Genomic DNA, 18,235 nt, shown 5'->3' with positions numbered 1-18,235 from the left:
GTGGGATTCTGGAAGGAAGATGGGGAGTTGATAGAAAAATCAGGAAGATCAGACCAAGCCTAACACTTAGCGAATTATATTTTACCAACTATAAAAATATTCAGCTTTGACTGATGTTCTGTGCTCATAAAAAGTCTTCAAGCTTCAAGGAAAGCTGGGTGAAGTCTACAGACAAACTCTACCCTTGTAACTCTTTCATAATCCCCAAATCACTTTGCAACATAATAATAACAAAAAGCCAGGTACCAGTGGCTCATGCCTGTAATCCTGGCTACTCAGTAGGCTGAGATCTGAGGGTCACAGTTTGAAGCCAGTTCAGGCAGAAAAGTCTGTGAGACTCCTATCTTCAATTAATCACAAGAAAGCTACAGGTGCTGCTGTGGTTCAGGTGGTAGGGGTTACAATTACATACATAAGGTAATGAGTACATTTCTTGTCATATTTGTTACCCCCCTCATTTTCTCCCATCTTCCCTCCTCCCCCTCCCCAGTTGTACAGGTAATTTTCAGTTAATTTTACTGTTAATTTTGAATATCATGCAAACATATAGCAAAAAGTCTCAGATGTGTGCAAAGTTAGAGATATTTTTACCTCAGAGTGCTCAGAACAATAATCCATTTGCAAAGCCATTGGGGAAAGTTAACATTTGTTACTGCAAATAAATACTTTGATATCACTCCCCTCAACAGAGAAAGCTGGGTTCTCAAACTATTTATCTGTCATTGTAAAAAGCAACATACTGAAACTGAAAATATATTGTGTTTCAATATTCAGAAATCTTTCATCCAATCAGAAATAAATGTATTCACTACTTCTTTCTTTGAAATGGGCCAGTTCCATGCTCATGCTTGTAATCCTAGCTACTTAAGAGGCTGAGATCTGAGGATCACAGTTCAAAGGTAGCCCAAACAGGAAAGTCCATGAGACTCTTATGTCCAATTAAATAGCAAAAAGCCAGAAGTAGAGATCTGGTTCAAGTGATATAGTACCAGCCTTGAGCTAAAAAGGTAAGGGACATAACCAAGGCCCTGAGTTCAAGCCTCAGTACCAGCAAAAAAATAATAATAATAATGTGAAGGAATCAATATCTAAATAAATTCATTCATTTTATTTTAATCCTTAATTTTTAATTATCTTTAAGTTCGTGTCCAAAGGGGTTTCATTCAACATGTCAGTTTATAAGCACGATGCATCTTATCTTGATCAATGTCCTCCTATTGTTCTTCTCAATCTCTCTCAATCCCATATATCCCCTCATATTACTTGGTTAATTCCCCTTATTTTAAGAAGGAAACATAAGATGCATCCTTTCCCAGTGTCGACCTTCCTATCTACCCCCTGCTCATGTGGTACTCTGGGCTGCGTATGATGAATCTTTAAATTTGTCTGTTTTGGGTTTGTTTGCTTATTTGTCTGATGCTGGGGATTAAATTTAGGGTCTTGTATTCACTTGGTTTGTTCATCTGGCATTCTACCACCTGAGACATGCCTCCAGTCCAACTTTTTGCTAATTCATTGGAGATACAGACTCGTGGACTTTTCTGCCTGGGCTGGCTTTAAACTGTGCTTCTCATATTTCAACCTCCTGAGTAGCTAGGATTACTGGCACGAGCCACCAGCATGCAGCAAGGCCTTTCTTTTAATGGTGGTTTATGAATCCTAAACTTAACCTTAATTCTTGGTGTCGGGGTTGGAGCTTTAATGCATCCTTTGCCACCTCTCAAATCAGGCTGCTACTACACACTGATCTTCCATTGAGAGAGAGCGCCCTCAAAAATTTTTGCACAAATGTTTACCAGAGTCACAGGGCAGCTAAGAAGGCCATGTTGTCCTCTCATTTCTCTCTTGCTTGAAAGGAATAAATGTGCTTCAACCCCAGGCTGTGTAGCAGCTATTCTCAAAAGTAGGGCAGAACTACATTGGGAAGACTTGTTTCTGGGACACTGCCCTGAGGGGTTCTGTGAATGAGGACACCCAACAGCACAGAGATGCTGCTGCCCAAAGGGACAGCATCAGCAGGCAGAGCCTTTTCTTTCCCTACTACCTGCCATCACCAGTTCACATACACACAAAAAAAATGTTTCATGAATGAATGTTGGAAGAATAGGAATTCCAAATACAAAGCTGTATACCAAAGAAACTGCCTTTGATCCTAGAACAACACCCCATTCCTTGCTGTGCTGTCAGGTACATTGCTACAGATGGGGACTTAAATAATAGACAACCAACACCTTGTGGTTCTGAAGGCTGGAACTTCAGGGTCAAGGTTTTGGCATGGGCTGGTTATGGTGAGGGCCTTTTCCTGGCGTGCAGATGGCATTCTTCTCAATGTGCTATTGTGTTATGGGACAGGGGTAGTAGGAAGGAGGAAAAGCAAGAGCGAGAGTGAGAGAGCACCCTGTTTTCTTTTTATAGGGCACTCTCTCCATTGCAGATACTTTTATGACCTTATATAACCTTAACAACCTCCTTCAGGCCCTTTGTTGAGGGTTGGGACTTCCAGATACGCAATTCAGTCTAATGCTACCTTCTCTGCCTGACACATTTAAAAATCCCCTTCTGCTACTCAGCCCTCTCAGACCCCACTCTCCTGAGGCTTCTTCCTGCTGCTCTGGCCATCCCTCAACTTATTCCCTGGCCATTGGTATCCTTGCTGTTCATCAGCCATTCATTCTGCTGGGGGTGAGTTCATTGTCCCATTGGGCTTTATTGGTACTTGGTCTGGTATCTATAGAAGTAATCTCCAAACTGTGATGGTTATCTCAGAAGGCTCAGAAGGATTTCAGGGGTATGGGACCCCCTTCCTCAGAGTGATTTCTTCTTTCACGGTTAACCTGAAAAATAATTTGGATAACAAAGAATCAAAAGAAAATACAGGGGTTGCTATGTCCAGCAAATCATGACTGGAGAAAATGTTGTCAATCATGAAAGCAAAAGAGTTTTGCAAAAGAGAATAGACATCAAATACATATTCAAGAGGTCAACGAAGCAATAAGTGTGAGTCTCAAGCTTCCAACTCTGAGGACAGGGCCTAGAGGTTATTATGAGATGCATACATGGGGGAGTCTAAGGAGTGGGAAAGGGGAAGTGAGGAAAAGTAGAGTAATGGGTGACTTAGGCAGGTGTTATCAAATAATGACTGTTCTCATGGTGTGACTTCAGAAAATAGTAGTGTCAGTATCCTGGAGGTCGAAAGATTGCTCCTCTAAGCTCAAAAGGTCTTCATTGGACACTTGCATGAGGCCAAGGGAAGGATTAGTAGTTTCCACCAGTCTGAGTGAACCCTAAGTTCCCCACAAACATGTTAGGCAACCTTTCCCATGATGAATGATCCATAGGTCAGAGGTGTAAGGGCAGAGATAATGTGTCTTTCATAGAAATGGGATCTCTGAACCTGGTGTTACAAGCAAGTGAAATGACAGGGTTACTGAATAGTTGTTCCTTCAATTTGGTTGCATGAGGATCTTAGAGTCAGACAGCCAAGGCATCTGAATGAAGCTGGGCCTTATTGGTCTTATTTGCACTCTTCCATATGGCCAAGGTAGCAATGTCTCTAAAGGCCAGTGTGTGGCTACAGATCACATTGCAGCAAACTAACAGGTACTTGAGCTACTGTCCATTGTTTATTTACTAAGTCCCAGAAGGTGGAGAAGAGTGAAGGTATCCAATGTCTGAAATGTCATCTTCTTGGCCAAGTACAGATAAATCCCTGTTCTCCCCATCGAATCTCTGCATTTGAGATTGTGTCTGCTGGGAAACACTTCCTAGCCTCATGGAAGCATAGAGAGGGCCTTGCCTCATCCCAGCCTATGTCCCCATGTTACCTGGGATAGAAAGATCTCACATGTGGCTGTGAGCCCTCCTTTGAGCAGGGGATACTCATGACCTGAGAGGCATCCAGACTGGAAGTTCATATGATCATTAAATCCATACTACTACCCAAATAAAAGAAAAAGTAGGAAAATTATTAATTCACAGATGGCATGAGAGGCCTTGCCTGGATTCATCATTCTGAAAATGTATTCCTTATTTAGACAAAAAAAAAAAAGAGAGAAAAAAGAAAGCTAGAACATTTTCCCAAAAATAGTCCATGAATTTTCCAAACAGCCATAGGACAGAAACCTGCTGCATGAATTTTCTTACTTATACAAATCCTGGAAGAATTCCACAGTGGAAAAGAGGAGCCACACCCAGGGGCCTTGCTCCCATGAAAGTAAAATTCAATAGGAAGGAGGTCACAGCCTGATGGGTGTGTGTGTGTGTGTGTGTGTGTGTGTGTGTGTGTGTGTGTGTGTGTGTGTGTGTGATGTAGTGGGGGACAAGGCAGAGAAAACAGTCACCTAGTTCCCACTCTCTGGAGTCCTGGCCCTAGTAGAGGTCAGTCACAGCTCTAGACCTGTCCCCACCACAAACACAGTACTACCCACAAGTGATCTGAATTTAAAAGACACACGATGGGCTATGGATATCACCATGTCCTGTTGTGCATGCTCCACCTCTCCCTAGGTCCTGGCACACAGTTTCTGAAGCTCGAGCCATATGAGTATCTTTTGTTTGCTGATGAGAGGCCTTGTGGTCAATGACTCCTAGGTAGCTTTCAGGATCGTACTGGTCACAGGAAAACCAAGGCGGGATTGCAGAGTTGAGGCTTACAGCCCACTCCACTCCTCTACTTCCAAGGATAGGAAAGAGGCTATAGGATGAGCAGATGACTGGTATCTAATGACATAAGCATTATTCTAATACACCAGCCATGAAATCCCAGAGGGACAAGATTTGGATTGGCTGAGCTTTGGGAGAGCACAAAGCTCTCCCAAAGCTGGCAACTGGAAGAAGGCATCTGATAGAGCTCTATACCTATTCCCACATAATAAACCTCCCTACTGAGGTATTTGCCTGAGTTCTGTGAGCTCCTCTAGCAAATTAATTGTCCCTGAGGAAGAGGTTGGGGAGACCCAACTTGTAGCCAGTCATTTTACAACCCAGATAACACAATGTGAGACTGACCTGGGAAGGGGGGAAACAGGCTGTGGGATCTGGTGCTGTCTCCATAGATAGTGAGTGTCAGAACAGAATTGAGGTAGAAGATGCCCAGCTGCTGTCACTGCTGCAGAAATGATTGCGTAGCATGTGTGGGTGGCACGTATCTGGTGCCAGAAGTGAGTGGTGAATAACATGACAGGAGAGAGGGAAAGCAGTTTGCTTTATCTTTGCTAAATATGGCTGGAGAGCCTGAAACCGTGTAGAAAAACAAACAAACAATGACATCTTATTTCATTGTCAGATTTTAGTATTTTAAATAGGTTAAAGATTTAACAATACTTCATGTCAAAAAAAAACCACAACTCCTACAATAAATAAAATACTTAAAAAAAAAAAAACTAGACTGAGCAAGGTACAATGACTCAAACCTGTAATCCCAGATACGCAGGAGGCAGTGCTAGAAGTAAAACCTAGACAGGACACACGCCAAAAGAAGGGGAGGACTCAGAATGTACATGCATGTCTTTTAGATTCACTTTGGCTAAGATCATGGAGTCTAGCCCTTTCTGTGACTTCTTTTGTTCGCTGGAATGGGTGCTAAGGATACCAAAGGCCAGCAGCTTGGTGTGACCCCTCTATGCACTCTTTCCTTTGTCTCTGAAGACAAAATACTATTTCTCCACACATATCTGGGCATGGAGATTCACAGAGGTAGACATGGTCACTTTTCATTTCCTCACAAATCAGGGGTGTCTGATAGAAAGGTAGATGAGTTTATATATACTGTTCTCAGACATTTTTCCACTTAAAAACATATTGTAGAACTTTGTCCAATTCAGTACAGGAAGCCTGCCTTTTTCTTCTTTCTGATTAAATAACCTCACCTCATGCAGAGTCAACACACTATAACTCATTCAAGCATCAGCTGTCAAAGGTTCACACCAGTTCATTTACTTTGGTATCCTTAGCCTTTTAAAACAGCTCCTAACAACATTCATACAATAAGCATTCTATATTCAAACTGAATTACAGAGAGGTTACAGTTTCATACATTAGCCATTGGATATTCTTTTTTTTTTTTTGGCCAGTCCTGGGCCTTGGACTCTGTGCCTGAGCACTGTCCCTGGCTTCTTTTTGCTCAAGGCTAGCACTCTGCCACTTGAGCCACAGGGCCACTTCTGGCCATTTTCTGTATATGTGGTGCTGGGGAATCGAACCCAGGGCCTCATGTATATGAGGCAGGCGCTCTTGCCACTAGGCCATATCCCCAGCTCACAGGCATTGGATATTCTTGTACTGTTTGTTACCTCGTCCCTCATTCCCCCCTCCCCTCTCCCCCCTCCCCCTTTCCCTTCTCCCCCATGAGTTGTTCAGTTCATTTACACCAAACAGTTTTGCAAGTATTGCGTTTGTAGTTGTTTATATTTTTTTACCCTGTGTCTCTCGATTTTGGTATTCCCTTCCAATTTCCTAGTTCTAATACCAGTATATCCAGTTTCCAATATACTCAGATAAGATACAGAGATAGTGTAGGTACAACCATAGGAAGGTGATACAAGATCATCAATAATAGAGGCTACAGTTACATATGGCACGTTGAAAGTAGTTACAACTGTGATATAACAATCATTTCCATAACAAGCATTCTTATTTATTGTCAAAAGCCAGCCAATTATGTGTGTGTATGTGTGTATGCGCAAGCATGCGTGCGCGTGCAGCAGTACCAAGCTATTTTTATTACTATGGCTTTGTAATAGAGTTTGAAGCTTGGTATTGATATTCCTCCAGCACTGTTCTTCCTGCTGTGGATTGTTTTTGCTATTCAGTGTCATCTATTATTCCATATGAATTTTTTGGATTGCTTCTTTTATGTCACAGGATTAAAAACACACGTAGTTGGCTGGTTATTGACAATAAATAAGAATACTTGTTGCATGTGGTGGGAAGGAAGGGAGAATGAGAGGGGAGGAAGGAAGGAGGAGGAGGCAGGGAAATATTTTTAATGTCTTAACAAGCCCTGGTGAATGAAGTGAGGGAGAATGGATCTTTCACATGCTTTTCATGGGAATATCAATCATTGTAACTTTGCAGGAGGTAAACAAAATTTAATTTTTAAAATTCCAGGATTTAAACACACATTTCCTTATGAATGGGGCAATGTCATTCTTTCTGATAGAAGCATAGAATTCCACTGTGTATATGCACCACATTTTCTTGATCCATTCATCTACTTAGGGGCATCTAGGCTGGTTTCATATTTAGTGATGGTAAATTGTGCTGCAATGAACATGGTTGTGCTACTAGAGTTAGTGTGGTCTTGTTTGTGATCCTTTGGGTGAATGCCCAAAAGTGGGGTTGCTGGGTCATAGGGGAGCTCTATGTTTAGCCTTTTGAAGAACCTCCACATTACTTTCCAGAGTGGTTGAACAAGTTTACATTCCCACCAACAGTGTAGTAGGGTTCCCTTTTGTCTACATCTCTGACAGCATCTGTCCTTACTAGTTTTCTTGATAATGGCCATTCTTACTGGGGTGAGGTGGAATCTCAGTGTTGTTTTGATTTGCATTTCTGTTATGGCCAGGGATGTTGAACACCTCTTCATGTGCCTCTTGGCCACTCTCATTTCCTCTTCAGGGAAGTCTCTTTTTAAGTCTTTATTAAATATTTATTAAGGGGGAAGTTGTTTCTTTGAGGATTTGTTTTGGGGGAACTTAATTTTTTGAGTTCTGCATATATTTTAGATATGAGGCCCTTGTCTGTTGTATGGCCAGTGAAGGTCTTCTCCCAATCTGAGGGCTTTCTATTTATATTGCAAGCTGTGTCCTTTGCCAAGCAGAAGCTCTGCAGTTTTATGAAATCCCATGTGTCCAACCTTTCTTTGATTTGTTGTGTTTCTGGGCCTTTATTAAGAAAGTTTCAACCTGTGCCAAAGAGCCCTAGTGTTTCTCTTATTCTTTCCTGCAATATTCTCAGGGTATCTGCTTTTACCTCAAGGTTCTCGATCCATTTAGAATTGATTCTGGTACAAGGTGATATATAAGGGTCTAGCTTCAGTTTTTCACAGGTGCTGAGCCAATTTTGTCAGCACTATTTGTTGAAGAGGCTTTCTTTCATCCTATTTTTTTTTTTGGCCCCCTTGTCAAAGATTATGTGGCCATAGGTCTGCAGGTTCATTTCTGGGTCTTCAGTTCTATTCCATTGGTCTTCAAGCCTGTTCTTGTGCCAATACCAAATGGTTTGTTTTTTTTTTTGATTACTATTGCTTTGCAATAGAGTTTGAAGTTTGGTATTGATATCCCTCCAGCACTATTCTTCCTGTTTAGGATTATTTTTGTGATTTGGGGTCTTTCATTGTTCCATATGAATTTTTAAATTATTTCCTCTATTTCATTAAAGAATGGTGTTGGGATATTGATGGGTATTGCATTGAATTTGTAGATAGCCTTTGGCAGTCTTACCATTTTCACAATGTTAAATCTCCCAATTCAAAAGCATGGAAGGTTTTTCCACTTCCTTAGTGCTGCTTTAATTTCCTTTTTCAGGTTTTAGAGTTTTCATCATAGAGGTCTTTCACTTCTTTGGTTAAGGTTATTCCTAAGTATTTTATGTTTTTTGAGGCCATTGCAAAAGGAGTTGCTTTCCTGATTTCAGCCTCACTCTTCACATTGTTGGCATACAGGAAAGCCATTGATTTTTGAGGATTAATTTTATATCCTGCCACTTTGTCAAAGTTTTGGATCAGCTCAAGTAACTTGCGAGTAGTGTCCATGGTCTATGGGGTTCTTTAAATGCAGGATTGTGTCATCTGCAAGAGGGAGTTTAACTTCATGTTTCCCTCTTTGGAGCTCCTTTATATTTGCCTCTTGCCTTATTGCTCTAGCTAGGAATTCTTGTACTATATTGAAGAGGAGTAGAGAAAGCAGACATCCTTGACTTGCACCTGACTTTAAAGAAAATGGCTTTGACTTTTTGCCATTAAGTATAATGCCAGCTGTAGGTTTGTCACAGACAAACTTCATTATATTCAGGAATGTTCCCTGTATTCGTTGTTTCTCCAGAGCTTTCATCATAAATGGGTGGTGATGGATCTTGTCAATTTTTCCTTTTGCCAGTCCTGGGACGTGGACTTGGGGCCTGAGTACTGTCCCTGGCTTCTTTTTGCTCAAGGCTAGCACTCTACCACTTGAGCCACAGCGCCACTTCTGGCCTTTTCTGTTTATATGGTGCTGAGGAATCAAATCCAGGGCTTCATGCATGCTAGGCCAACTCTAACACTAACACTAAGCCACATTCCCAGCCAGCTTTTTCTTTGTCTATGGAAGCAATCATGTGGTTCTTGTCTTGATGTAATGGATTACATTAATTAACTTACATATACTAAACCAGCTTTGAATCCCTGGAATGAATCCTGTTTGATCACAGTGTATAATCATTTTAATGAGTTGTTGAAATTGATTGGCCAGAATTTTGTTGAGAAGTTTTGCATTGATGTTCATTAAAGAAATGGGTCTATAGATCTCTTTCTTTGATGAGGCCCTGTCTGGTTTTGGGATGAGGGTTATGCTGGCTTCATAGAAAGAGTTTGATAGTAAACTTTCTCTTTCAATATCATTGAAGAATTTGAGGAGTATTGGTGTGAGTTCTACTTTGAAGGCCTTATAGATTTCCACTGAATTCATCTGATCCTGGGATTTTCTTGGCTAGGCGGTCTCTTATTGCCTTTTCTATTTCATTACTTAATATGGGTCTATTTAGTTGGTTTAAATCTTCTTGGTTTAGTTTGTGTACATCAATATCTTCTAGGAATTTGTTCATTTCCTCCAGATTCTCCATTTACCACTTTTATCCCTATCTACCTAACAGCTCCCCTTTCTTTTCCTTTTATCCCTATCTACCTAACAGCTCCCCTGTCTTTTCCTCAAGATGACAGTCAGTTATCTGAAAAGTCCTTATTTTAGAGCAGAGAGCTGGAAAAGCAAAGATAAAACCTAAATAGCAGGAATGAAACAAAAACAGGAACTAAAAAGAGTGGTGAGTGAGATACCCAACAGGAAGAGGCTCAGGCTGAGCAGGAAAGGGCGAACGTTGGAAAGGGAAGTCTCTGTGATCTGGCCCTGGCCTTTGGATGGAAGGCAGGAACCTGCCCTCTTGAGGAACATCTGCCCATGTCTGTGCTCACCAGGTGTCTGTGTGTAACTAATACAATGCAAAGTCACTGAATGCAGGAGATTGGTCCCCAAACACTGTCGATCTGCTGTCATGAGCCTGCAATAACAATCATCAAAGGATTATCTTTGTGGGCTTCATTGTGAGTAGCTGACAACAGTGGCTAAAGTAGATAGCCACATTTACTTTGGTTGTTACCAAAGCAAAAATAATCTTCAGGGGCTTCAGGCTCCTCCCCTGGGTCCCTGTCCAGTTATCCTACCTTCCCCTTTCCTAAGGCACTGAGAAATGCTTTCCCAGAACTGAGCTAATGTTATTTCCTGCACACCTTCACCCCCACATACTTCCTAAATGGGTCTAGGCTTCCCTAGATCCATTTGCCTCCTTGGGAGGCAAACAGAATGCAAGAGGAAGGGTGTTTGCCTGGAATCTCCCACTAAGCAACTGGAGAACTATGGTATCAAAGGTTCTGGTGTGGCTTAAACCCACTCTTTACTCTCCACCCTCAGTGGGGCCTCCAATATAGGGTACCAGCACCACATGAGGGCCTCCAATATAGGGTACCAACACTCAGATTTTTCTTGGCCAAAATGGTACTGTTCACTGCTGTCTCCATGATGCTACGGATCCATCAATGAACTATTCATGACATCAAAGACTTCATGATTCAGTTATATCCTCAAGGCTTGCCTCCAAACACTGCTGTTGCAACCTTTGAGCTTTTGGGAGGCATTTAAGATTATTACATAGATAAGTTATACTGACTTCTGTTTTAATTAATATATCTACTTTATACCTATATCTACTTTAATTAATAATATATCTTAAGTATTTCCCAATGTAGTACCAACAGATTTTTATTTTTGAAAAAGTGGTTTCATATTTCATTTTGTGGCTGTAACAATCTACTCGAGCCCTCAAAGATGGACAGTTCATTGATTTATAGAATTTTGTCTTTTCACACAGGGAAACACTTACAGTAAAATATAGTCTCAGGGGAAAGGGAATTTGCACAAGTCAAATACATTTCAAATATATTTTAGATCACAGAATCTACAGAATTAGTGTAGAGCACACTCCTGAATGTGATCATTATTGAAGAATGTTTTCCACAAATTGGTAGTGAATTATATCCCATTCACACTAAATTGCGTGTCTTCCATTTCTATTTTAAACTTAAAAGCAGACCTAGATCTATTTATATAGTCAATGGATATATGCATTTCTTTTTAATCAATATATTAGAATCAAAAAAGAAAATCTTGGTTGAATACAATTCAACCTTGTACAATATGCATGTATGAGCCTGTGGGTCTAGTTGTTTCCTTACATTGTAAAGATTTAACATGTTCTTATGGTCATGATTATAACTTTAAGTGATCTACTGTGGTCTATTATTATTCATAAAACTTAGATCTTTATCTCTCTTCTGATGACCACCAGCTGATATGGGTCCATCAGATGATTTTCTTTTCTTTTCTTTTCTTTTTTTTTTTTGGTTCTGGTTACTGGGGAATGAACTCAGCGCCAGGTCACTAGGACATTGTCCCTTGGCCTTTTTGTTCAAGGCTAACACTCTGAGGGATTCAGATTTGATTGTTCCTTATCAATCACTCCTAGAGCATAAATGGCCTTTTAATGGGTTCCTCCTTATTTCTACAGTATCCATCAATAGGAGCAGTAAATGTCAATCAAACCTACTTAATGAAGTAAAATAAACTTGGTAGTTAGCCATGACCAGAGTTTCTTTTGCTAGTAAGCACATTCAACACTCCACTGTCTCTCTCAAGGTTTGTTAAGTGCAAGTATCACATGTTTGTTTGTAAGTACTTACTGAATTTATCTCCCAACAGCCTTTGAGGGATGTCCTATTAATGAAGGAAACCTTATGCTGAACAAGGCTAGCTGCTAACCGGAGTTTCATTGGTGGTTAAGCTTCAAATTCCCACCAGTTTTCTTCTTGGGCTTCTCTAAGTCCTGGACAGGTTAGCAGGATGACTCACCACCCAGGATTGTAGCTCTTCTGTAGGTCCTCTGTGTCTTTGGGATCTGTTGTAGGAAGAGAGACATTTCTGTCCACGGTGCCTTCTGTGCTGCATTGGGGTCTGGACTATCCCCACCTGCCAAAGGCTTGGTGCCCAGTCTGTGGTGCCATTTGGACCTTTGATCATTAAATATGTTCTCTTCTAATGGGCCCCTATCTGTCCTTTCTTTGTGCTGACATTAACCAACCTCTGAGGTTTTCAGCTTCCCAACTGCCAGGAGATGAGCAGCTTTGCTCCACTGGCTCTCCAACTACAATGTTCTACCTCCCCACAGGCCCAAGGGCACTGTGGCTAAGTGACTATGGACTGAAACCTCTGAATTTCTCCTTTTCTCCTTCACATTGATTTTTTTTTTCTTATGTATTTCTCACAGTGATAGAATGCTGTCTTAACACAACCTCCTAGGGCTGTTGGTCCTTACATTTCCCACCTCCCTATTCCTTCACTCCATTAAGGGACATTCTTGTCCCACATTTCGTGTGCAGCCATCTGACTTCAGGCCAACATTAGGATAGAGGCTTATGGTCCCCAGCCTAAGTTTCTAATTAGACCCTGCCAAACTGTTAGGTCCAGTTCTGTCTCTATCCCTCTTTCTGTGTCTCTCTATCCTCTCACATTTTTCTCTGTTTTTTCTGTGTGTGTCTCTCTCTCAGAGAGAGAGAGAGAGAATGAGAGAGAGGAGAGAGGCTCCCTGTTCATATCAGGCTGGGGAACAGTGTGTCATAATGTTCACAAAACCCTACATAATGAATTACATTCAGTTCCAAAGCTCTACTTGTCCCTACAGTGTTAACAATATGTAAATCAAAACAGACTCACATTTATGACCTCGTAAGGCCAGCTTCCTTCTGGTGGGAAGCTGGATGACTTCCACTGCAAAGGGCCACTCTCATTCTCCCAGAGGGAAGGGCCTAGGAAGGAGAATGAGTCATCCCGGAGCTCTCCATCCTCCTCAGCCCACCCTCCTCCCACTGCTCTTTCAGTGCCTCCTCACAGCTCATTAAAAGCACCTGGAACAAGATGAGGACTCTCCATCTTCCGGTGGGCAGGGAAACAGGAAAATGAGCCCTACTAGGATGAGCATTGGACTTGGTTGCTGAAAGGACTGTATTTCTTTCTAAGCTGTTCTATGCTTGCTTTTCTTTCTCCTATTGCATGTGAAGGCTGATAACAGGAGGAAATCAAGTGAGTGGATGAATAAGGATAAATAGGGAGAATCCCACATTCAAATGGGTTAGTGTCAGGTAGTGCTGTGACTCAGGCATCCTTCTGAAGATTCAAGCCATTGCCAAAAGCACCTTCTCATCTTACCACTTACCTTGAATTAACTTTGGTCATGAGACCTTGATTCTTGACTAGGACTATATCCTCCCCAAGATATGCTGCCTCATCCCATAAAACACAGAAGGGATTGGGAACAGCATAAAGCCTCCCAGAGATGGGAATCAACTATTCTTTTTGTTTCTTAGGTTTTCAAATAAGGAAGACACCATGAAGTTGTATTTTACAGAGGGAAGTTTAAAGACATGAGAAAATATGTACCACATATTACATTTTAAAAGCATTATAAAATGCTGTATTATAAAAATTATAGAGGAAGACCAAAATGTGTTTGTGTTTATAGGACATCAAATATTACTACCAGTTATTTTTATGTGGCCAGACTTAATTTTATTTTTGCATTTTCAAATGTATTACAATAAATAAGGATGGTTTATATAACTAGAAAAAGTAGATTCTATTTTGTCAAAGAAAAGCAGAGATATTTAACTTGGTGAATAAGGCTTTATTCATATGTGTAGGTTTGGTATTGCAATAATTCACAAAAGGTTAGAAAAGGATGGGTGTGACAGTACATAACTACAATCCAAGCCACTTCAAAGGTAGAGGTAGAAAAAAGCTTAGCCTAAGGATAACCCATGCACAAGTACAAAATACATCTGAAAACACACTAAAACCAGGTGCTGCTATATGCCTATAATACTACCTACTAAAGAGGCTGAGATCTGAGGATCACATTTCATAGTCTAGGCAGAATAGTCTATGAGACTCTTACCTTCAATTAATCACCAAAATTTTAGCCCAAAGTGGAACTGTGGTTCAAGTGGTAGAGTACCAGCCTTGAGCAAAATAGCCCAGGCCCTGAATTTAAGCCCTAGGACTAGCACACACACATACCACACACACACACACACACACACACACACACACACACACTCATGCATACAAAAGAAGCAAATGACTTGGGATGTGCCTCAAATAGTAGAGTGCTTAATTCAATCCATAGTACCTCAAAACTAAAAGGGAGGGAAGCAGACATGCTTTTAGCACATCTTGTCTGGAGTCAAGATTTTTTCGTCCATTACCATGCCAACATGCTGCAATTTGCATCTGGAAAACAGTGTACTTGCAAGTTTAGTTTCATTTATGGCCACAGAAGCCAGTGTATACTTGTTGATTCACAGACAGTGGGGTAGTTGGTGGGAGGTGGTAGAATTTGTAGAGAGGGGCTTTGCAGGAGGCTTCTGTGTCATTTGGGGCATGACCTGGAAGGAGATTGGGGATTCCAAATCCTTCCTTCTTCTCTTTGCCTCCAGCCATAATAAAAGCTATTTCCCCTACCATATACTCCGTCACAACGTGCTTCCTTGACACAGGCCCAAAGCAACAGGACCAACCAATCATGGACAGACCCACTACTGTGAGACAAAATAAACCTTTTATATAAGTTGATGGTCACAGGGATGTGTTTAGGTAGCAGAAAGATGACTACCATATCACTTACTACATTCCTTCATTCAAATCTGCATCATTTCCTCTGTCCTCATCAGCTGCAGAAGATACAAATCTGCCTTCTCCACCTTCCTCTGGTTGGCTTTACTCCAAGACTGTTCCATGCACCATGTAGTACTAATACCAAAGCAAGTGTCTAGTGAAGAGCCATCTCTAACCACGTGCCTAATGCCTGTCAACAATAACAGAGTTGAAAGTCTGACTTTCCATCCACCAAACCTACCAGGCCTTTCCCATCTCAGGATATGATGTCATTCAATGAACTCATCTCCAAACCCTCCAGGCATCCAGCGCCTTCACCTATGAAAAATCTCATCAGCCCCACCAAATCTATATCTAGAATTGATCATTTTATTCCAATGACACTGCTTCTACCAGAATCTTAACCATATCAGCTTTGTCTACAACATTGCAATAACTTCTTAGTCTGTCTTCTTGATTTCCTTCTGCTTATAATCCAAGGAGATCTTAAAGTTAAAACACAACATCCAGGAGAAATCTCTCCTGTTGATTTTCATTGCAATGAGAGTTGCAATTCTCATCTCCCCCCCCCCCTTTTTTTCTTGCATGTTTTGTTACTGCTCACATCTTGGACCTCATCACTTACCCCTTTCAATCACTCTGGTTCCAGACATTGACTTCTTCCTATTGTTCAAACAGACAAAGGCTTAGAAAAGAGCTGCCCATGTTCCTTTGCCAGGAATGTTCTTTGGCTTTCTATATGACCTGTCTGTTTTCGTCTCACAAAGTTCAGAGCACATATAACTGTCTAAAAGAGACTCTCCTGATTCCCCATACAGACAGAATCACCACCCAGCCCTGCATCCTCCTGATCACGTGCTCTACATCTCTCTCTTTCTCTGTACTTAACCTCTCTGAAATCGTATTTCATTAAAGATCTTTGGTGCTATTTTCATATTTCCTCATCCCCACTAGAAAGTAATTTCCATCATCTGATTTCTTCACGGATGTTTTTCAGGAACTCATAAAGAGCCTTTGCTTTTAAAATTTTGTTGAATGAGTAAATGAATGAATGCATTTCCCTGTCATAAGGTAAGATTTCATTGTCCAAATGTGTACTAACCAGATTTGCTAGAGACCAGACCACCTCTTGCAGACAGAATTGACGTGAACATGCCCCGGGGGCTGATGCTCCCAGTGTCTGGGTGTCTGGTCTGTCCTGTCGGGAGGGCTCAGCATTCTTTGGCCTGTGGGTTGTATGAAAGGAAGCAGGCCAACAGCGACCTGGTAAACAGAGCTAAAGAGGAACGGCTTCACATACTACCACTGTGCTTCTCTGTTCTGATCTGAAACTCTTGGTATTTGAGAAGAAAAGAAATCCAGAGGATGGAAGCAAGTGAAGCAGCTATACCTAAGGACAAAGGATGTGGTTTCTTTTCTCCTTTATCTGTCTTTATGCTGCAGTTTTCAATGTGTTTGTGTCAATGTGATCATTGTGGGTTTCACACAACTCTGTGCACTGGTTCACCCAGACTGGACAAGAGGTGTGCCAGGATCCATGACACCCGATGGCACACCATGTCCTGTAAAGAGTAATAAATATCATCGAACTACAGCATACGGTGTGCAATATGGCCAATCTCAACCCAGTCATTCCTGATGAACAAAGCCTATTCTTTTATCATTTTTACTCTAGTGTGTTAAGATGAAGTATGGAGCCCAAACATGCACAATGTCCACCCTAGGCCCAATAGCTGCAGAGGCAGTAACACATACTAACATGAAAACTCTGAGAAAGTCCTGGGTGTTCTGAGGTAGCAGTTTCTTGGTGTATGAGGACAGAACACATGGCAGAGAATGAGACACTAGGGCCAGAAAATCATCTGGGTGACAGCTTTGCCTCATTATCTGAAATGAGTCAACTCTTGTCCTAACCACTACATGCATCATAAATGATGGTGTCCAGTTGCACTTCATCTACACTGTAGAAAGTGCCATGGGGTAAGCTGCTCATGGCTGCAGAGCAAGCAGATCAGATGGTTCAAAATACTTCATTTACTCTTCTACTACAATAGTAGCAGGACCAGGATAGCAATTCAGTGATACATCACATTGCAATATTTTGGACAGTATCAGTCTGCATAGACATCAGAGGTCACCAAGCTGAAAACTATTGCTTAGTCATGACATAGCCATTGTATGACATCTTAGTTGATTGTGTGACTACTGTTTGGTGATGTTGGTGTAAACACACCCCTTGCATTACCCGTCAAATTAAAATTTTTAACAGTGAGCGTACACAGTTATGCACAGCCCATAATACTAAAGAAGGATAATAAACTATGCTACTGGTTTAAGTATTTGCCTTACTTTCCTTTGTTCAGTACTGGGATTTGAACCGAGGGGCTCAATCTTACTTAGCTTGCTTACTTGGCCAGGACTAACCACTTGAGGCAAGCCTCCAGCTTAGTTTCTGGAAATGGAGTGGGGTGAATTTTTCTGTCCTGACTGGCTTTCAATTTAGATTTTCTGGATCTTAGCCTCTTGAGTAGCTAGGATTACACATGTGAGTCTAGAGCATTTGACTGTACTATTCTTTTTTATCATTATTTTAAAGTATGCCACTTCCACTTATTTAAACAATATACATTTACTAGAAAACATCCTGCCATGTTATGCATATCATACCCATATATCTTGATTACACAAAGATACCACATGGAATAATTGACACCTGTATCTTCTAAGTTGATGCACATTTGTGTGGTGTCAGCATGATTATACATGCCCTTATCTTTAAGCAACACATGACCAAAAAAAGAAAACCACCTGGAGAAAGCAAGTCCAAGGAAAAAGACAGATGCAGATAGACCAGGCTACCAGGCCACTCTGGTCTACACTGGACCCAGGCCTTTACAAATAGGAGCATGTTAGTTCTTGCTACAATGATGGGGAAAGACAGATATGGCTGTAGTCCATTGTCCTAGACAAATTCTATTACAGCAGTTGACACATTGAAATGTGAGCCCACAATTGAGAAAGAAGAGACAGTCAAAGAGACTAGCCAATGTTAGGAGAATGACTCAAAGAACAACTATATTATATGGTATGGGATTCATATATGTAAATATATATGTATATATATATATATATACATATATATATTTAAAAAGCTCTTCAAGGGGTAGGATGTAGTTCAGTGGCAAAACACTTGCCTAGCAAGTACAACAGCCTGAGTTTGATCCCCAGTACCAAAAAAGAAAAGACACACACACACAAAAGGAAAA

The sequence above is a fragment of the Perognathus longimembris genome, chromosome 1 (assembly GCF_023159225.1).
Source record: "Perognathus longimembris pacificus isolate PPM17 chromosome 1, ASM2315922v1, whole genome shotgun sequence".
In the NCBI taxonomy this organism is placed as follows: Eukaryota; Metazoa; Chordata; class Mammalia; order Rodentia; family Heteromyidae; genus Perognathus; species Perognathus longimembris.
Note: the sequence above shows the minus strand (reverse complement) of the source record.